General features: G+C 43.1%; 1 long non-coding RNA gene across 1 annotated transcript in view; it reads right to left on the bottom strand.

Annotated features, from left to right (window-relative positions):
- Nucleotides 1-2,506: 2,506 nt before the first annotated feature.
- The window catches only part of LOC138288574 (uncharacterized), a 76,377-nt gene continuing 56,066 nt past the window's right edge, over nt 2,507-22,817 (bottom strand). The window contains exons 2-3 of the long non-coding RNA XR_011202467.1: nt 11,318-11,366; nt 2,507-2,797 (exon numbers count right to left, since the gene is read on the bottom strand). This is a non-coding gene — a long non-coding RNA (uncharacterized lncRNA). The remainder of the gene's footprint in view (nt 2,798-11,317; nt 11,367-22,817) is intronic.

The raw sequence follows: 22,817 nt of genomic DNA, 5'->3' as shown, positions 1-22,817 counted from the left end.
ATTTTTGTCTTTTTATTTTTTGTCTTTACTTTTGTGAATGTCTTTTATGATTGTATATTTTTGTATTAAGATGTATCTCGGGCATCTATTCATAACTGTCCCAATAATGACTGGCATGTTTATGTAGGATCGAAACCTCGTCAACATTGCATGCAGATCCCTTTTTACTTTTTATAAAATTAATTGGGCTGCATTACTATTATTTATATTGTGGTATTCATATTGCAATTTTCAGTCCATTTTATCACTTTTGTTTGCCTGAGCACAGGTATCACGTCACATTTGCTTCATTGCCCACTATTATGAATGTTAATGAACGTTTGCTTGTATTTTTGAATTTCAATACATTGTTTTAAATATATACTTACTTTTTGCTATTCCAATCTAATTCATAATTTATGCAGGGGCCGTTGTTTTTTGAAAATATGAACTAGAATGTGTGACACACAATATGCGCATGCTTTCAGAAACTCAAAGAAATAAAGTCACCTGTCCATGTTGTAATACAAAATCCAATATGACACTTTGCTAAATCTATAGAAAAGGATTGTATGTGCCACTAACCAATCACTCACACACCAAAGCACATTAGCACAACAAAGCTGTGTAGTCGAAGTCGAAGTCACAAAGCCACCCTTCCTTTAGTACTGTAGTGTATAGTATTGTCAAATTTATACAGAGCTTCATACCCAACAATCACTGCTTCATCAGCAAAGAAACACAGCGGAGGTGCAGTCAGCAGTGCCGTGCTAAAAACAAACGTTTCCATACATGCATGCATTCAGTCATTCATCCATTTATTCTTGGTGACAAGACCCGGGAAAGCCAGGGATGGAGGGAGGTTTGCAGGGTAGAGGGTGCGGGCCATTCTGTGTGGGGGCTCCGCTCTGCAGTATGTGTTGCTGTTCTTCCGCTGTGCTTCCAGGTACTCATTGAACGGTTTCTGAAGCGATTGACTAATGATGGGGAACACTCTCTTTCATTCACTCGGACATAGCCCAGTGTTCCAGCTTCCCTATGAAGTTTTTCTGAGGCCTCCCCACTGTCTTCCTCTGGGACACTTACCTGATACTGCGACCTGGCCTTGCACTGCCTCGCAGGATCTGGAGGAGGAGACGTCAGGGTACTCTTGTTGTTGGGACTAGTAAAGGTTGGTCAGTCGATAAGAAGAGGATTGGTTGAAGGAACTACCTAGATCGCAGCATCCAATAATGGAGTTGATCCTACAGTCAAAGTTTGTACCCATTTCTAAGGTTCATGTGGTGTATCGTAGCTACTTTAATATGCTGGGTGTCACTTAGTCGATGGTAACTGTGAGCCTGTGCAGCACTCATACTTGGTTTTACAATGCATCACTGTTCTGAAGCTGTTGTGCAGCATCACAGTAACAGTGTGCACCAGTGAGAGCAAAGCAGTGAGATAGACGCATTCGACAATAGGCACACCACAACAACTCGAGTGCATGTCCTTGACGTGCACAACATAGTGTCTTCCAACCTTGGGGAGGGCCCTGGCTCAATCGCTTTGCCACCGCTGAGAAAATGCAGTGACAACACTTTTACACAGAAGTTCCCAATAAGACCCATTCACAAAGAATGGAGCAAGGGACTCCTTTGTGCCTTCCTGTCACTACACCTCCTGCCCCAAGTTCTGAAGAAGATCAAGAAGGGGGGCTGGTTATCCAAATGGCTCCAGATTTGGGGCAGGAGAATGTAGCACCAGAAACTTTTGGGCATGAGCATACGTCCTCAGATCAGGTTGCTGCTCCCGAAGGATCTTCTGTCGCAGCAGCAGGGCACGATCTTGCACTGGGGCCCCATGGATGTCATTTAGCGGTCACCAGGGGTTGCAGCTACAACCCCTGGCTTGCCCTTTGCAACCCCTGGCACTGCCTTTGCGACCCTTGGCCTCAGAGGTGGCAAAATCATTGCGAGGGACACAGGGGCAGCTCGTCCATATGGGCGTGGGATGGAGCTTCACTTTCTTGTTTTCAGTTGTTTTTTTATTACACTAATGGAGAATCATATTATATGATTCACTATTAGTTTAATAAAACAAGGGAGTACAATTAGATGAAATATGACCCTCTCAGGCAGCTGAGATAAGTAAAAACAAATGCTTTTAAATGTATGTTGTGTGCACGCTTGCGGGTGAGAGCATGCTTATGTAAGAGAGACTGCGTATGAGTAAAGTGTGTGTATGTGTGTAGGCATGTGTGAGTGAGTGAAAGTAAGGGTGAAATGTTATGTTATGTCGCTACCGCTACCTCTGGCATTGTGGTGAATTGACGTCCATGCAGGGTCCACGCAATCTACTCCATGCATGGAGACTCAGTGACATCAGTTGACTACATTCGATCCACGTTCCTAAGCAGTGGATATCAACCTGGCAGCCAGGCGCCTTCTACAAAATCTATGATAGAATAAATCAGCTTAATACTCTCTCATGAATATCAAGACAATGCACTGATTTAACACAAAGTTATATGAGCCTCTCTTTTTTCTCTTCACAAAAATGTATTTACCTCATCAAACGCAGTGGTGCTATGCAAAAAAGTTATTAGAGTTCAGACGTCGCACCGCTAGAGGATGTGTAATATTATGTACAGAATTGCATTAAACAGATATAAGCACCCATGGTTGTGATAATATTTATAATCAACAAGAATCCTGCTAACAAATTATTTGAGGTATTCCATATCAGTCAGTCACAGCACATTCAAAAGTGCCCCGTTGACGTTTCGACCAGATCAGAAAATTGTGGGTTTTACCAGGAGTAAGGCCACCTGCCTCTGCACCTGAAAAGAGAAGAAAGCGGCCTTTAATCTATAACTAGAAAATAAACCATAAACGGGCATCTCAAGCATTCAAAAGTATTATCCACATACCGCTGTAGGGATTCTGAGGGTGTGTGTAAACACTGACAATGTATGCAACACTTATTGTTCAAACATAACATGGTTAAAAATAAATCCCAAAGCCAGTAGGTCTCATAGGCGAGACCTGTTGGCTTTCCCAGTACTTGTTCAGAAACACATTTCTCGCACATTCAGCATATCTGTTTTTAATTTGCTGCTCCAAGACTGACATCACCATCTTGGAACAGTAAATAAAATACATAAATAATGGCTGTGCTATGACGCAAACGGCCCCCTTTTTTCCTTTTTTTGCAGAAACTACAGAGCATCAGCAGAAAGTGTTTTTTCTCTTTTTCCTGATGCTGAACAGCATCGGAAAACAGTATTGGCAAAGACAACCAGACCAGATTAGCAGGCAAAGAGGAAAACCTATTGGGTTTGTCAATGCATGCTTAGCAATGTTTTTGGGAGCTGTGTATTTTCTATTTTAATACTTTTCTAACTGGGGAATATCCCACTCCTTGCCACTAACTGTCCTCATTGTTTTGTTTTGTGTATCTTTGCCATTGTTTAACTTCTTTGCCTATATTTTGTATACGCTGCTCTTTTGACACTGCCGATTTTCATTTCTTTGTGTCCTGTTGCAGTTAGCCATTGTGTTGTGTTTCTGTTGCTAAATTAAGCATGTTTTGGGTGGAAAAACAAATACGGTGATAAAAGTTATCTAGGGAATATTTGTGCCTTTGTGTGTATTTGGAGCTGAGATTTTTACTGCATTTTTAATCTGTGGACAGCGACACCGTGCGATGGTTGCCTTCACAAGGCCTTGTTTCCCCATCCTTGCCTCCACTCAGGCTGTACTAGTGAGATATATTTCCAAGAGTATACTTAAGGCACAAGATCCTAATCACCAAGCAGGGTGGAAACCTCTGAGTAGGTGACAGAAGCAACGCTGCTTCTAGGTGAATATAGCCATAGGTATAGAGCAGGGCCACCCCTTGTTGGTGTAGAGGGTGGAATCACACATGTAGGGCCAATATGTATCAACTTAATTCACCAGGTAGAGAATGAGTCAAACCCTTTGATAAATCAGGTGCTTAGTTTGTTTGATATTTGAGAAGGATGAAGAGGATAGTATTGTAATGTATTGTAATAGTATTTATATAGCGCTTACTACCCCTGAGGAGGCGTTGAAGTACTTTTCGGCGAGTAGCACGCTATTCCGGAACCCAACAAGAATTAGTAGTGGATTAGTATAGGGAAATATGAGTACAGTTTTAGTATTATTATGAGTTAATTTGAGCCGTAGATATGAGAGTTTGTTAGTTAGATTGACTGGAGTAATGGAGGGGTGGAGGAGGAAAGAATCCAGAAGTGTTAATTGGGAGTTTATGGTAATAGGATTTAGGCTTGGGATGAGTAAAGGGAGGATGGAGGAGGGAAGAGTCTGTGGAAGGGGTTAGGGAGATCATAGTAGCAGGGTGAGATAAATGAGGGAGAATATAGTAGGGTTGTTTGGAAGATCATGGTTGTAAAGTGAGGTTTGGTGAGTTAGATGTGGAAGAGGAGGGAAGAGCTTAGGCAGAGTTATTTAGGAGATGAAAAGTAGTAGAATGGATTTGGGATGAGTCAGAGTGGGAATGGAGGATAGATTGATAGAAACATGACATATGGTGATGGGTAGATAAGTGTGATTATAAGATGAGAGCAGGGATTCATAAGTATCTAGTATAACAACTTATCTAGGAGTTATGCAATGACCTATGAACATGTTAAGCATAGCATAACATACATATATATATATATATATATATATATATATATATATAAACACACACATACATACACACATGAATACACACACATATGCACACATATAGGTAGATACATATACATATTTAAACCATGAGTAAATATACTTAGTTAAGCAGGTTTAAAGAGTGTGTGTGTAGTTTATTGTTATGACATATAGTGATACATATTTTCTAAAGATATATATTTAACTAGAATATACACATAATCAGAATTTTTTTTTATCAACATAGGCATATGCGGTCCATAGTTGTTTGAATATGGTGGTTATGAAGGAAAGAGCCAACTCTTGAGTAGTTTTCTGAAGACAAGATAGTTATCTGTGGCTCTTATAGTTGGGGGTAACGAATTCCATAGTTTGGCTGCTTGAACGGAGAAGGATGTACCACCTATAGTCTTTTTCTTGTATGGTGGTGTTTTAAGGCGGGGTGCCAATCTTGAGCGGAGGTTTCTTTGTTGAATGTATTTGGTTATTTTGTTGCTGATAAAAAGCGGTCCTGTTCCACGTATAGCTTTGTGGGTGATACAAAGCAGTTTGAAAGTGCATCTTCTGGCAACGGGTAACCAGTGTAGTGCTCTCCAGGCAGGGGAGATGTGGGCTTGTGGCTTTACATGTAATAGTAGCCTGGCAGTAGAGTTCTGAATACGTTGTAGTTTTTTCATAATAGATAGAGATGATCCATGGTAGAGGCCATTGGCATAATCTAGTTTGGATAGTACAAGCGAGATAGTAGCTTGCACCTTGTGTAGAAATCCGAGGTGGGGGAAGATGCGCAGTAGAGCCTTCTAGGTGATGAAGCTTGTTCGTGCTAATTTGTCCACTTGGGCATTCATAGTTAACTTGGAGTCCCTGGTGATTCCAAGGTTTTTAACTTCCTTGGATAATTGAGGAGGTGGTCCGAGATCATCAGGCCAGGCGCACAGTGGGTCATAACTTTTCCAGTCACCACATATGAGTATTTCTGTTTTGGAGGCATTTAGTTTGAGATGGCTCCAGGTTACCCACTGATCAACAGCCCTGAGGCAACTGAAGATTTGTGAGTTTTCAATGTTTTTGGGGCATTCTAATTTAAGTAGTATTTGTGTGTCATCTGTATAGTTGTAGCATGTGGGATGAAAATCATTGATCAGTGCTGGTTATGATATCATGTAGATGTTGAAAAGCAAAGGTGAGATGATTGATCCTTGGGGGACCCCTGCTTTTGTGAGGTAGGGTTTGGAGGAGAAGGGGGGAGAATAAATGATATTAGATCTTTTTTGAAGATAGGATGCAATCCAGTTGAGAGCAGTCCCTTCTATCCCGGCTTCGTGGAGTCTTTGAATTAGGGTGTCATGGTCAACCGTATCAAAGGCAGCTGAGAGGTCCAAGAGAAGTAGTGCAGCAACTCCATTGCAGTCGACTGTGTTTTTAAGATCATACCAGATTGCTATGAGGGCCAATTCAGTGCCTCTTCCTGGGCGGAATCCAGTTTGGAAGACTGAAATTATAGAATTGTCTTCAATGAATTGTGACAGCTGGGTGAATGCTGCTCTTTCTATCAGTTTGCCAAGGAAAGGTCCATTTGTGATTGGTCTGTAGTTGTTAGAGTCCTGCAGGTCTGGGTTTGTTTTCTTTAATAACGGTCGTATGTATGCCTTTTTCAGGTCTTCAGGAAAAGTTCCTGTAGTTAAAGAGTTGTTGATGATTCTTCTTACAGGTGTGGCAGCAGAGGTAGATCAAAGAATGTTTTTGAAGATTTGTGGTGGACAAGGTTCAGAAGGGCAACCGGAAGGTCTGCTTGCCTTGACCAAATCCATAAATTCACCTTGGGATATTTGTTTGAAGGACTGTAGAGGCTGGTTTGATTTATTCTTAGAGGCTATTTTAGGAAAGGGGTTGGTGCTGATGGTTTTCTCCTATTTTAAATAGAAGTCTGATGTGTCTGCCTTGGTTGTGTAATGAGTTGCCAGTTTGTTTGTGAAATCTTGAGTAGTGGGATGACTTCCTTCCATGCATGTAGGTTTTCGAAATTCATTGAGCATTCTATAAAATTCCTTGGTTGTAGATTTAGCATTTTGAATTCTGTCTGAGTAGTAGCTTTTTTAGCTTTTTTGATTGATGATTTGTATATTCTGTTAAGTTTGTGTAGCTGCAGTTTGTCTTGACTGTTGTGTGTTTTGAGCCAGGTCCGCTGCAACTTTCTGATTTGTTGTTCTATCTTCTTAAGTTCTGTGTTTCTCCAAGGTGTTGGTTTTCTTTTGTTGTGTTTAGTTTTTCTGAGTGGTATTAGGATATCAAAAGCTTCCTGTAGCCACTCATAAAGTTTTGGAACAGAATTAATTGTATCTAGATCTGTGTTGGCGGTTAGTTGTGTTACCAAGTCATCAAAATTGAGTTTGTTCCAAGGTCGATAGATGCATGTATGTAAGTAGTTGTGGGGTGTGTTGATTTGTGGAGTTTTATGTCGGAAAGTTATCAAATGGTGGTCTGACCATGTGATTGGCGTGGTGCTATGAACGGTAACTAGTTCAGGCTTAGCAAACATGACATCTAGGATGTGTCCAGCGATGTGTGTGGGATTGTGTACAATCTGATGTAGGTTCAATGCGACTAGGCCAGTGGTGATAGCTTTTGGATTGGGCATATTGGGTTTGTCAAACCAAATGTTTAGGTCCCCAAGAATACATAGGTTGGAGTATAATGTAATAAGGTTTGAGACTGTATCTAGAAAAGCATCTGGGAATGTTGAGTTGTTAGGTGGAGGTCTGTAAAGGAGGAGAAGGTTACAGACGGAAGTTGGAGTAGGGTGGCATCTGGTGAGGAGGGCTTCACACCCTTTTATGGAAATGTTGTCTGTTTTACTGAGATTTATTGCCTGTTTGAATATAATAGCTAGTCCACCTCCTCTCTTGCCTATATGGTTTTGTGTGATGGTTTGATAGCCCGGAAGAAGGGCTTCGTGCAACACTGGGGCCATGTCATCTCCCAACCATGACTCTGTTATGAATAGTAAGTCAGGTTGTGTGTCTGTGAGCAGGTTGTAGATGTGGTGCTTGTTTTTTTAGAGTTATCGAGCATTATGAGCTGGCAGTTTAGAAAAAGTGTGCTAGTGGCAGTGTTGTTTTGTTTAGGAGAAGGGTAAGCTGTATAATTTGAGCTTGAAGAAGTTAGAGTGTTAGTTGTGGTAACTGTGTGAGGCTCACAATAGTCTTGTTTTTCAATATAGTGTTCCTCTTCCAGCAGGTTTAGGAGGCATTTTGTTGGGTCTGTGTGTGTGGGTGGTGGACTTGGTGGCTGAGAGAGACATGAAGAGTATACTGTTTTTTGTAGGGTAGGCTTAATATGTAATAGACAAGGGGATGCAAAGTTGTTAAGAGTGGCATGTTGTTTATTGTGCTTGCGTCTGTTTAGTGTGGATGGAGTATGGGTTAGGGGTGGTGGAGGAGCATGTGGATCATGATGTAAGGCTCTAAATTGTGCAATGGAGGAGAGGCGAGTGAATGAAAGTTGTTGGGTTGGGGTGCTTATTGTAGGTGTTTGTGAAGAGTGAGACTGTAGGAGTAAAGATAGGGCGGGGCTTGTAATCTTTGTGTAGTCATGAGGGTGGGAGTGGGTGTGATGATAAGTATAATGAACTTTTGTGTTGATTTGTTGTGCTGATGTGTGTGGTCTGTATTGTTTTTGTGAAATAGTGAGAGGGGATATTGATGTAGTTGTTTTCGGTGAGGGATTTGTATGTGAGTTAGTGCTGGTGAGTGGAATTAGAGTATTACAGGGGGTGTTGATGTGTTTTGGAGATTAATGTATGAGGTGTGTAAGGGGGGATGGATGTGTGCCAGGGGAGTTTGTGTTAGTTGTGATGACTGGAAGAGGTAATATATGTGGTGGAGTGGAGTGTGGGGATTGTATGGTTGGGTGTAATTGGTGAAGAGAGGGGAAGGGTGTTGGGTTTGGGCATTGTTATGATGAAAGGTGGTCTGTGTGGAGCAAACAAAGGATAGTGTTGTTGGTTTGTAAGAATAGGGAGTGTGTAGCTGGAAGGCTGAAAGTAATGTATACTGTAGTGTTGTTTTGTGTTGTGTGGGTGATGGCAGGTTGTGTTAATGAGAGTGGACAGAGTAATGTTTGCTGTGAGAATGCAGGTGTTTGACTGTTGTAGTGGAGGATATGTGTATATGTGTTGTATAAGGGGTATTGTGGTGGATGATGGGACTTTGCAATCTGTCTGTCGTCAGTTTGTGATGCATGAGTTGGATGTCTTTGCAGATAATGTGTTAGCATGTTGATGGATGTGTAGGGGTAAAATCATTTCTGGTCAGTTAAGAATTGGGCAGCATTTCTGGCCCTAGGCCCAAACAGGCCCAAAGAGGCAACTGCCCTTGTCCTCTCCGCCCTTAGCTGAGACGCCCTGAGTCCTAGGCTTAAATAGCCCTACTAGCTAATAGAAACCTAGTCCTAACCCTAACCAATCAGAGTTGTTACCCTGATTCTAACAACCAATGGGAGACACAGCCCTAATCACCAATCCTACCCCTTAATCTGACAACCAATCACAACCCCAGCCCTAGAACCAGCAACCAATCAGAATCTCAGCCCTATCTACCAATCACAACCCCAGCCCTAGAACCAGCAACCAATCAGGATCTCAGCCCTATCCACCAATCACAACCCCAGCCCTAGTCCCTAAACTAATAGAAAGACCAGCCCCCAACAACATATCACAACACCATATGCAACAACCAATAGGAACTTATATAAGTGGCAAGTTAACTGAAGTCCAGTCCCTGTGGGCAGGGAGTAGGCAGCTGCTGCTCTATTCAGAATCTCCTTGGATACAGACAGGCTGAATCCACACTTCCAAGCTAGCAGAGTGTACTTTCCAGGTAAGGGAGAGATTGTTTAAAACAAACACTGAAATACTGCTTGTCGCGCACTCTGAAATGTGTTTTTTAAGGCAAAAAAAGGGGGAAGCAGACAGTTTCTAAACACAATTTAAATCACAGAAACAGATTAAGCAGTCTCCTAAACACAATCTGCAAGATGTATGTAGCCTTTTTACTTAGAAAAGGGGGGGGGGGGGGGGGGTAATGTAGTCTTGTGCCACAAACTAGAAAGGAAATTCACACAGTCACTTTAAAAGGTCAAGCTGCCTGAAACACAGAGGGTCAAATGAGCAGGGCGGGGGATATTGATATTGTTCAAATGAGCACATTGAAGGATAATAATATGGTGAAAGAGCAAGCTGGAGGATATTATTGTGGGTCAAATAAGCATGTCACAGGGCACTGGTTCTTTACCTTTTGAGTTCTGTGGATCACCATTGAATCGTTATTGGAATCATGGGACCCCCCCGCCACTGAATCATTATTGGAATCCGGGTACCACAATTGAGTGATTATTGGAATCTGGGGATCCCGGCTTAAGAAATTTCAGTGATTTGAACAGCAAAACAATACATAGAATTGCAGAAACAAGCATTCATCAAACAAATATTTGATTGAATTCACACATATTCTGTTTGATGCACTTGCACTGCTCCCACAAATCAATCTGAGGACGCCAACTTTAGCCTACAAGTCAAATTTCTTCACATTTACAAATTGTTTTAAAATGTTCAATTGTACATTTTGCTTCTTTATTAATATACTGTGAATGGAACCCCTCCCTGGGCCTTTCCTTACCTGAAGTATCCTCGAAAGAGGTCTCAAACTCTGCTCACACCGCCTGCCTAGATCCTCACTTAAGGGAGAACTCTGATTACATTGAGATGGCAACAACACTCACTGAAGCGTAACAAAACTTGAGGGCGCTACCTCCTGCAAAGTACATGGAGGGACCCTCCTCCAAACACACTCAGGAGCTCCAAGGCAAGGGTACATTACTGAGGGGGCCCTTGGAGCTTGGGCCCCAAAGCCCCGGCAATGGGGGGGCCTTTTTTACGCCACTGAACACTCACAAAGCACTAGTTTCCAGGACCCAAGATCCGAAAGTGCTTCCCAGAGACAGACACATATTGGAGGGGAAGCAACAAGGGATGGGCCAACGAGAGAAAAACTCCAGGACAGCCAAGGAGATCGGACAGGCCAGTGAAGAATGCAGAGGGAACCCAGAGGATGGGGACCTGGTCAGCCCAGGGGAGGAGCGACAGGGTGAACAAAGTGAAGAGTGAGACGCCGACTGGAAGGAGGAGGTAGAAATGTGGACAGAAGAATGCTGGAATCCAGGGCCAACAGAGAAGTGCTAACACCCGCCACAACTCACGGAGAGTTGTGGCAGATGCAGTGAGTGTACAGGGGACTGACTGACTACTTTGGTGTGTTCTCCTTATTTGTTTTTTTATTATTTTTTCCCTCTTTCCTCTTTTCTTCCTCCTGTTTTGCTCTCTTTTCCTACACCATTAGGAAGGGAAAGAGATGGTGGGGAGGTAGGGAAACAGGGTCGTCATAAATCTAAAAGTCAGAATAAATGAAGTACGATTCTAAAAAGACAGAACCCAAGTAACTGCTGGGGATATTTGTTTTGTTGTTTCCTGGTGTTGTGGTGTTTACAGTAAAATAAGGCAAACTAAAGCCCCCCCACACCAGAACCAGCATGAGCCAGCCCTACTTACCACTATACTGGGTGTTATGGTGGTGGTCTGAGAATACAAAAGAGAAAAGAATACTTACAGTGTTGTCTCATTCCTCTGAGGGTGTTGGTGGGCAAAACTACGGGTGTCTATATAGAGAGAAGAGAATAAAGAAGAGTATTACCAACCCAATTTCAAGCTTCTAAGGAAGAAATCAGCTAAAAAGAGTCACTCAAAACAAGATACTGAACGCTGATTGTACTTTTCATGTGCATATTTGTACAATAAACATAAAAAATAATCATAAACCAAAGCCTCCTAAGCCATATTTGCGCCCCACACTCTGACATATACATTTTATTAATCTGTTAACATTATTGTTTTTTCTAAGCAGTTGAGGACCCCATGCATCAGAGTCACAGACTCCCGGGTGGGGAGGGGGCACTGAACTATAAGTTAAGAACCACTGGTGTGGGGTAATAATACTCTAAATTCAATTGAGGCCACTCATCGTCCATACTATATTCTGTTTGATACACTTGCACTGCTTCCACAAATCAATCTGAGGACTCGAACTTAATTTTAGCCTCCAATTGCAAATATCTTCAAATCTCCAGCTCATTTTAAACAATTTTAGTAATACATTGTGCTTTTTTATTTTTATATATTTTGTTCATCTGTTGATATTATTTCATTTTCTAAGCAGTTGCAGATCCCCTGAGTAGGTTTTGTAGACTTCCAGGGGTCCCCGGACCATAGTTTAAGAACCGCTGGTGTAGGGTATTAATACTGGTCAAATGAGCAAGGCAGAAGGTACAAGAGAATTGAAAAACTTTGTAGTGCGAAGCGAGACCCAGAACAAAAGCATTTAAATTAAATTTAGTTTAAAAGATAGCATGATCTCTAGAGTTGGTTGTAGCATTTGCCTGAAAGCCAATACTAGAATCTATAGGTAGTTTATTATAAACAGTGAATTAACTCCATTGTGGCCATTCTTGGTCACCAAGCTTTGGATGGGCCAAGATATCAACTTCTGACAGAAAAATTATGGCCAACAGGGTAAGAATGACAATTTGTGCACTACCAGTCTTCCTAATGCTAGAGGCACCTCCGAAACAACTGCTGGAGTGGACTGAGCAAAATAATTTAGATGGTACACTGTCCAGATTGAAGGCTTTTTGTTTAAGCTGGATTTTAAAATGTGTTTGTTGCTTTGGAATGAATTATGTATCCTAATTTTCAGTCAGACATACTGTAGTATTTTTGGACTTTGTGCAGCCAAGCTCAATTGCACTGGCAATTAGGTTTTGGGCAGGCCCCTCAAAAAAGGCAGCCTAAAGCACGTGGAATTATAGACTTTGATCAATGTTGTATAGAAATACAACCCATATGCAGCTAGACTAACCCCAAATGGAGCACGTTAGAAGAGGGCACCTGGTGGTGGACTGGCAAGGCTGCCTGTAAGGGCGGCCTGTAAGGGCGGCCTCAACAGCAGCACCCTCTTTGATCTTAGGAGCTGTCTGTCAAAGTTACTGGCCTATGAGTGGATGGCAAGAGTAGTGGGGGGCAGCTATGGGCACACTCTTTTCACCTGTTATGGTGAGGGCCAACAGTTGAGTGGCCTCTTTTGCCACTGATCCATAGCTGATCCCCCCTGCCCGATCACTGCCACCGGTTTCTTTTTCCATTGTTTCCTTCCCGGTTGATGCCCAGCCCCATTGCCTTCTGGTTCAGCAGCACCAGGTTCCTTGAAGCAAGTTTGTCTGTTTCAGCGTGGTATGTTGAACTCTGGTCCCATGCTCCTAGAAGGTTCCATCAATAACACGTCAGTTCAACAAAGCATAAATTTGGTCGTTTGTCTATTTGCGTCAGTTTAGTGAACACCTGTCCTAACCACTGATTAGCATTAGCATGTTGGGCTTCATGTAAAACAATTTAGAACACCAATTTGGAAAACATCTAACTATGGTCTCTGTCAAAAGTAAGCAGTTGGTACCTAGAAAGGAAAAGCAAACAGACAAATCACAATTGCATTGTCATAATTACCCTCCAAAGTTTAGGTCAGCGCACAGGTTCAGTCTTCGTCTTCAAGGCATCAGTCAAATCGCCATCAGTCAGAACTCAACTCAGGGGCAAAAAGAGCACTTCCCTCATAAGGAGGTAAAGTGTAAAACGGACGAATCTTAGGGCGAGGATGGTTTTAAGTAAACCAACAAGTCACCAAACAGAGTGACAGAGTTTCTGGATAAAATCAATAGCATTCCCTAACCCACCTAAATGACTCCCCATGACATGGGTTTTTATCCATTTTTCGTTGTACATTCCCCCAAAATGTTATTGGACATTTGTTATACCCCACTATCTTTAACCTATCAGAAAACACATTAGGTCACCTACTCCTTCACCCCATATTGATTTACAAGTCTCTGATTGGTTGTCCTGTTCGGTATCTTCAGAGGTGGCACGTCCGGTATGATTTCATCTTTCTGTAATTCTTTGCACATCTTTTGGTCAGTAGCTCCATTGTCTTCACCGGTTTGAATGACCTTGTACATTACATTAATCTACACTGTTTCATTTTGTTTTAACATTATTCTACAAGCAATGGAAAATTGCATGGGAACGGATCTAGCATAGTTACATTCGTCTTCTAGTTTAGAGAAAAAAATAATAAGGTTGTGTCCTTTTGTGAGTCAGCACACTGCAAGATAGAAAAATACAGTTAATATGAGAGCCAAGCAGCTAAACTTCGGCTCATGCTAACTTAAGGCCTATAAGGATTTCAGCATAAATTCAATAATGTAATCATTAATAATTAGTATAAACTTATTTAATATAATAGTAATACATAAACATTTTAGCCATCAGTATTAGTCCACGTATACATTGGCGGCCACTCCCCGTGGTCACATTTCAAGTGCACGTTTAAGCAAAATTATTATTATTACAGTTTCTATGCAGCATTATCACACATTAATTCATAGACATTTCATGTTAATATAGATTAAATAAGCTACGCTCTCTCACTACCTATGTTTTTCTCTTGAAGTGACAGTACCTGCTTTCTTACAGTTGTGTGATAAACATAAAGATGAGAAACCTAATGTGTGTTGTGTGTGCACCTGACTGGACTCAGCAATATTGGCAAAATCTTGGCTATCAGACCATGTTTTGAAAGTGTTGTATGTTTTGTAGTTTAAGTGAGCATTTGTAGCCCATGATACTGGCCTTAGATGTTTTACTAGTGGGGTGGCTTATTTTGGCTGGAATTTATTAGAAGTGCCTCAATAGCCAATCAGATGGGCAGGAGGGTTTTCTGGCAGTGGTGGAGATATGACTAGGGTGATACAGAGGCTAGATTCCATGGAAGAGTTACTCTGTTTGTTGTCCTCATCTTTATTGGTGACTGGTAGAGGGGACACTAGGCTGGTTGTACAGCCGGTGTGGGTAGAAGAATGCCCCAAATGTGCATGGGGTCCCATCAAAAGTAGCTGCCTGCCAAGAAGACTACAAAAACTTGGACTCTAAGGAGAGGTTTTCCTTTATCAAAATCTGGGGGACTAAGGGTATTGGGCCAAGAGGTTTCTCAACATACCATCTTTCCAACTGGGGCCTCGACCAGCAGTGTGGAGCCCCAGCCAGTAACAATGGCTCTTTCGAGAATCCAGCATACTGGAAAGCTAGCTTCTGCTGCAGTTCCTGTCCCATTGTTGGGGACTGGTCTTATGGCTGAAAGACCTTACCATCCCCTCATTCAGAGGGTGCTTCCCAAGATGGAACCACAAGGGGCTGAAAATTACAGAAGTTCCACTACTGGACAGGGCCTAGGCAGCTCTGTCTGTTCTGGTACTAGTTTGTCCAATGTGCTTCATTGGTTGTCAAAGAATGGAGGTCAGTCCATTTTGGTATCTAGTAGTTTCAGTGCAAGCGGCTCTGAGGAATATACTCTAACTAGAACCAGGAGGTTGATGTCCTTGCTCCAGGGGAGTCTTCAGGGGTTGGTATGTCTAACCATAGCACTATCACACCTGTCGGGGGTGTTAAAAAAAATTGTACTAACTGCTGGTTATGCTTCCTGACAGCAATGTTGGTCAACAGGTTTCTGGGGTCCAGTTGGCTCCTCCCACTCTGCAGGTTAGTTTTGGGGGGCTGTGGCACAGGGGTTTACAGGCAAAAACCTTGGGGCAGGGCATATCAGTTAGTTCAGTCACCTCCCTTCCCTCTCAAGTCACTCTCCCAAATTTATCAGTAGAATTGAGGGAGAAGATCCATAAAGGCTTATTTGTTGACATTTTTATTTCATTGTGGAGATCCCAGCTAATGAGGAGGAGATATATTGTAAGGAGTGTTCTCACAAGCATCGTAAGCCCAATGTTGATGAGTCCCTGTCTAATTGGATTAATGGTTTAACCATTTTTCAGGCTTTGCTAGAATAAAAGGGCCCTACACCCCCTTCTTTGGCCCTCAGTTGACTTGACACCAGAACAAAATTGTATGCGATCATGATGAGTCACAGAGAAATTGTTGGAAAGAATACAACAGAACATTTTGCTGGAATAATGTTTCCAATAGCAGCAGACCTTTTGCTCACCGTAATTCTCAAGAAAAAAGTAAGGGGCCTGTTGGGAATACAATAAAAAAGTGCACATATACAGGCAGATCCTGTAAATATCATCATAATTGCTTCTTGTGTGGTCTGCCGGGCCATCCTGAGTTCTGAGGACATGGATTGTTTAAAATTCCAGTGCTTAGAGTTTAAACTTCAGGGTTTAGCCTAACTAAGTATAACTTAGCCTTGTCGTCCATTTTCACTGTGACATTGTAGTCTAACACCTGACTCGAGCTGCTGATTTACTCCTTGCCATGATAAAGGATTCATAGGCTTTACTATACGAGAGAGTGATTTTCCGTAGCGAAGAAAACAGTGTGTACTTTCCTAAGGACAGAGCGTCTGTCCCAAACTGTATAATGTACTATGCAACATTTCATGTACTGAGAACACATGTAGTGTGTACAAGAACTCTATGTAGTAGAATAATGAGAAGATCTTCAACCGTATCCTACTGCAATTGTTGATCTATTGGCTGACAGCATGTGAACCATATACCAATGTAGTAAATGTATGAAGCTTTTGTCTAAAGCACCATAATAGAGTTTGGCTCCTCCATGCTAGGAGGAGACCGTTTCCCCACTTGTTGAAGGCAATTCTATGCTGGATTTTCACTAGAACTTTACTAAATTATTTGCTGTATTCTTTATTTGTAAGCCCTTTGACATTTATTGCTTGTTGGCCTAACTTGTACATTTCTGTACTTCAATTCTTTGAGTACACATTTAAATTGACTGTTGTTCTTAACCAGAATTGCTTTAGTCTTGCCTCCTGCCTCTCCACACTTTATCATAAAGAGAAACAGGCCCAGCAAGGAGCGCCAAAGGCTGATAGGAACTACACAGCTCCCAATCCGGTGCCAGCGTGCTGAGTGGAGCAAATTAAGGAGTGGTTTAGTGCATTGACAGCCCAAATGTTTCAAGAAGGTAAGGGATATAGGGCCAGATGTAGGTAGGCTTTTGCACCTCGCAAACGGCGAAAAACGCCGTTTGCGAGGTGCAAAAGCCCTCAAGCGATGCAGAAACACATTTTGCGAGTCGGAACCGACTCGCAAAATGTGTTTCCGACTCGCAAATAGGAAGGGGTGTTCCCTTCCTATTTGCGACTCGCACCACGATTTAAGTTGATTTGTGACCGCGAAAGCGGTCGCAAATCAACTCGCAGTTACCATCCACTTGAAGTGGATGGTAACTCATTCGCAAAGGGGAAGGGGTCCCCAAGGGACCCCTTCCCCTTTGTGAATGCTCACAAAATTATTTTTTCAGAGCAGGCAGTGGTCCTATGGACCACTGCCTACTCTGAAAAAAACCGAAACAAAAGGTTTCGGTATTTTTTTCTATTTGCAGCTCGTTTTCCTTTATGGAAAACGGGCTGCAAAGAGAAAAAAAAACTGCTTTATTTAAAAGCAGTCACGAACATGGAGGTCTGCTGACTACAGCAGGCCTCCATGTTTGCGAGTGCCTATACTCGCTATGGGGCTGCAATTTGCGACCCACCTCATGAATATTCATGAGGTGGGTCATTGCGACCCCATAGCGAGTTGCAGTCGGTGTCTGAGACACCGTACTGCATACCAATTTGCGAGGTGCAAATTGCGAGTCGCATGGACTCGCACTTTGCACCTCGCAAATTGGCGTTTTGCTACATCTGGCCCATAGTCCCTCAGAAACAGTTATACTGCTATGGCTGATGAGAAATCTCCCTCTCCAGTTGATGCACAAACAATTATTTCTTGGCTCAACCTTTATGCTGACTCTCAGGCTGCTCAACAGCTTTCCATGGATTCCATTTTAGTTTCAAGATATTGGAGCAAAGTGTGCGAAATGCATCAACAGGTAGCATTGCTTTCTAAAACGGAGGTTGACAGGAAAAGGACTGAGAAGGAGAAACACTTGGAGAGGGTGACAGGCCTGTTTGTCTTTGTACTTTTTAAGACGTTAGCTCACTCACCACTTGGATCGTCCCAAAGGCAAATTCCACTGCATATATAATCTCTCTTCCCCAAGCAGTCTTCCATTTAATGACCTGATTGACCCTGCTTTGTGTTCTGTGAAGTATGCCTCTTTGCCTCTACTCCAATGTAGATATTTGTCCTAAAGCAGCTCTTTCAATCTTTTTATCTTTGTGACCAAAACAGTCTGTTATTGGCCAGACATTAGTACGATCTCTTGTTTTGAGGCAATTTTTATTTGAGGGAGGGTTTGATGTACAACATTCCTTTGGGGAGATACCTATATTCAAGGAGGTGTTGCAGTTCTGGCTGAATTGGCCTCAGAGATATATTAGGAGGACCTTGGTCTGCTGGCCTGCAAGTGTTTGTAGCAATGACAAAGGGCCTGATTTAGAACTCAGCGGTTGGGTTATTTCATCACAACAGGGACGGATGTTCCATCCATCAAAATCAAAATCCCATTGGATAAAATGGGATTTAGAATTTGGCGGACAGAATTTCCGTCCCATTGCGATGGGGTAACCAATCCTCTGAGTTCTAAATCAGGCTCAAAATCTTCTGTGGTCAAGAATTGGAAGGTGATTAACTGTAGTTGTTTCTTTTTTTAATCTGGTGAACTGAGCTAAGCTGCTGGAATTGTAGTCGAGTATTGAAAAGGCAATGAGGGAGACTGAAACTGGTGGGTAATAAGTAATTCAGGTGTGCCTTACAAACAGCAAGGATCAGTGGTGAGGAGGCCTTTTGCTGTGTTTCCAAGAAAGTAATATATCCTAATGTACTACCCTGTTCAGGCATTATGGTTGGTTGGGCCTTTTCCCTCTTAACTCTTCTAGTGGGGCTGTTGTTTGCGACCTTGATGCCCCTCACCGGGTCTACAAGTCCCTCAGCTGCCCTCCCTATTCAGATATATTGTCCCATGTTGAGGGCTCCTGGCCACAGTAAGCTCTCCAGGCTGTGGCTCTAGGACATAGAGCAGGTCTTCCTGAACCAAGACAGCCGTCAGGTTTTGTGGTTCATTAATTTTATCCACAAAACATCAGATTTACAGGAGTCAACTACACATGTACAGAGTGAAAAGACCATATGAGAAGCTATGTTAAATTAAGGAAAACAACATTGTCTGAACATGCTATTGGGGCAGAATGTCGCCTGCAAGGCATACAGTCAGATTCCCTTATCCTGAGAGCCAGACTATTAACACCTGACATCCCAGTTTTTGGTTTTCCCACTAACCTCAAGGTAATATAGTGTATGAGCAGAGGCCCATGCTGTCCCCTAATATGACTGAGGTCCTGTTCCTGTCCTAAAACCTGGAGGGCGCCACCAACCATGCCATCATTTTGATGACAATGATCTACCGGCCCTATCGCAGATTTAGCATGTAGATCAGCGGGGCAGCATACCATGTTTTGTGAATCCATAGTCATGACCAGACCTTTTTATCTGTGTCACTGGAATTCCGGCTTGGGCCTATTGGTCTCACTTATGTGAAGTTCTGCTTCAATGCTCTAGTTAACATCACAAATATATGTTATGCATGATTATGTGTGTGCTTGTGTAGTATGTGCAATATGTGCAGCGTAACAGAGGCCTGTGGGTTCCATTTTGGAAGTTCCTAGCCTGCTCCTATGCACAAGATGGAGGGGACATAGTTTTCTCAGACAATGGAGGTGTTTTGTTGCCATTCCTTAAGAGGGAGGCAGGCGATGTAGATAATGAAGTGGAAAAGGATGAGACAAAGCTGCTTTAGAAATTCACTTAGGCACTTTTGGCCCTTCTGCTGAGAGGAGCTGCTGATTAGTCTTTCTTAGATCATCACTCTAGACCATCGGTACACACAAACATTTTCCCAGAGGCCGCACTGTTTAGTCAGTGAGGTGACCAAGGGCCGCATTGATGTCAGAACTAAAGTTGATTTCCAGGACACCCTAGTTACTCCCTTTTCAATTAGCCTCCAATTAAATACTTGCACGTTTATTTAACATTTTTTGTGCTGGTGCCAAGTCGAATAAACAGCAGCACAGTGCTGCTGTTGACCTGGGGGCCGCACGTCAATGTCAGGAGGGCCGCATGCGGCCCCTGGGCCGTACTTTGAGTATCACTGCTCAAGACAAAGGCTATAACTGGAAAACAGCCTAAAGAGGACGCTTGAAGGAACTACTCTACACCCCATTCTGAGATTTCACACCGATAATTCAAATCCCTGGTTTGTTTTGACTGTGTTAAAGTGAGAGCCACTGACCTCCTTATGGTTCAAGTTCTGTTCTCATTGACCAAAGAGAGGAGTGCTCTGCAGTTTACTGTGAGAACTGCTGTGCACCCAGGGCCGGTGTCTGACAGCCAGCTTCTCAGATAAGAGAAGATATCACCTGAAGTCTTGGCTAGCTGGAAGAACTGTATCTGACCTCAAGCACCTGGAAGCCAACCTGCATGACTGCTGAGATAAGCAAAGATCCTGCCAACAGTGCAGGAGGTGTGACTGACCAGGCAGTGCCAGAAACAGCAACACCTTGGTGCTAAGGTTCATATAGGAGAAGGGAGACTGCAAGGAGAGAATTGCAAGCCTGATAGTATAGGCTCAGTCTTTTTAAAATTGTGTTGCCGAAGTGGGAATCATGGAGCAGCAGGTAACCGTAGTGCATTAAGAATGATAAAAACAATTGTGGTTGACCTTGCTGCACAGTGAAAAACTGTGCCCATTGTGGTTGCTGCTATTAAAACCAAAACATGTGCCTCTCACTGCTGCTACCAGCAGACCACTGTATCACCAACTACTTGGCAGCCCATCTGCAACTCAACACCAAGTGACACAGATGTGGGTCTGATGCCTGCCATTGGACCCACTTCTGGCAAAGCCAATGGCTGCATTTGCATAAAGATTTCCGGCTGCTGCTCTGGCTGCCTCTCCTGCAGCTTAGTACCCAAATCAAAGGCCACTCCTGCAACCACCACAGCTCATCTCAGAAGTTGGAGAATTTGGAGACTCATACTGCCGAAGGACATGGAGACCTCCCTTGTAGTCAGACTGTACCAAGGACTAATCACAAGCGTTAATGATCTGAGGTATCTACTTCTGACTTGATTCATGCTGTACAAAACTCTCTAACACAATGATACCCAAAGTACGCCCCGAGGGCCACACGCGGCCATCCTGACTTTTACATGCAACCCTCCTGACCTTTACATGCGGACCTTGGTCAACAGCAGTAATGGTCTGCTTTTTACTCGACTCAGCACTAACACTGTAAAATGTTCACCAAATACGCTAGTGTTTAATACAGATTAATTTAAGCTAAAAAAAGGATGTAACTAGGTATACCTGCACCATTTAACTTTATGAGCACTTTCATTTTTAAAGAAATTTTGCAGCAAAAGTGTACAAATTCAAAAGGTGTATATCATTAGCATGCAGATCCGGTTTGCCTTAGTAAATCAGATTATATTAGTGCATTGAGAAGTTTTTTTTAAAGTGATAATTTGTAGACATGAATTTGGAAACATTCATTCTGCCTCAACTCTAGAAACAATGCCAATAGTGAACTAAGAGGCAAGTCAGTTGCTATGTGACCCTTTGGGTGGCCTAGGTTTCTATTATATATGAACAATATTATTGTTTTTTTAAATCAAACACAGGGGAACGTTTAGTACAGCATGCATCCTGATGTCCTGTATTTCGAGTCCTTTTATATGTGTTAATGGAGGGAAAATGGAATAAAGCAATTGCCTAGGATCACACAATTTGATAAGGTGGATTAATCCCAGATTTTCTGGTTTCACATTGTACATTTTAGCCACTAGATGTATAAGCTCCACTTCCCCTAAACTCACCTTACCTTCAACACCCCCCAAGCCAACCGCACCTAACCACGACCGCCACCCTGTTGGCATCAATGAAGCCCTCGATCACATCACAGACCAGAATGTTGGCCCCCGGGTAAATCTTTGCGAGTACCCATGCTCTAACCTGTAAGTACCATGCTTAGACATACTTTAACCCTTTGGGTGCTGAGGATGAGGTGGTTACGTCCGGTGGCGCAGTGCTCAGGCGCCACAGACGTAACCACCTTGTTCTGGACCTGGCCCACGGGAAGCGCTAGCGCTACCCCCCTGGGCCTCCCACCGCCCTCGCATGGGCAGGGATGGAAGGGGAATCGTTTCCCCTTCCACCCGAACCCCCTGCACCACTCCCAGTGACGTCTGATTACATCAGCACTCGATTGCGTGCTGACCTCATCAGAGGTCACCTGCCATCGCTCTGGAAGCATGCTTCCAGTGCTATGTGGAAGAGAAATGCTAAGCATTTCTCTTCCGCTCGGGATGAGGGGGCAGGCAGAGACATCAAAAGAAAGGAAAGGCTTTTCCTTTCTTTTGATTTCATTCTGAGCATTTCTGCCACCCGATCGTGATTAGGCACCACAGATTCTGTTTTTATTTTGTGTATTAAGGGAGCTGCCCCTTGGGCAAGGGCCGCTTCCCGGGGGGGAGGGGGGTGGGGAATTATTTTTAGGCCTTTTTTAGAACCACTAGACACCAGGGATTTTTTTAAATGAAATTGGCATATGGGGAGCGACCCCTTAGGCAAGGGTCGCTCCCCAGCGAGCAGTTTTTTTATTAGGCCTTTTCTGCCCCCCTGGGGGCAGATCGGCCTATATTGATTAGGCCGATCTGCCCCCAGGGGAGGCAGAAGCCACTAGACACCAGGGATTTATTTTTATTTGTTTACATTGATAAGGGGAGTGACCCCTTAGGCAAGGGTCGCTCCCCAGGGGGTGCAAATTGTTTTTAGACCATTTCTGCCCCGTCCCCCCTTGGGGGCAGATCGGCCTATTTTTCTTAGGCCAATCTGCCCCCAAGGGGGCAGAAACCACTGGACACCAGGGATTTTTTTTTGTTCTTTTATTTTACAAATGGGGGCGAACTCTTAGGCAAGAGTCGTTCCCCTGGGGGGCAAATTTATTGTAGGCCATTTCTGCCCATCTTGGGGGCAGATCCGTCTATTTTTCTTAGGCCAGAAACCACTAGACACCAGGGATTTTTTTT

This window comes from Pleurodeles waltl, chromosome 4_1, assembly GCF_031143425.1.
Source record: "Pleurodeles waltl isolate 20211129_DDA chromosome 4_1, aPleWal1.hap1.20221129, whole genome shotgun sequence".
Lineage (NCBI taxonomy): Eukaryota > Metazoa > Chordata > Amphibia > Caudata > Salamandridae > Pleurodeles > Pleurodeles waltl.
This window is presented reverse-complemented; position numbering and strand designations above follow the sequence as displayed.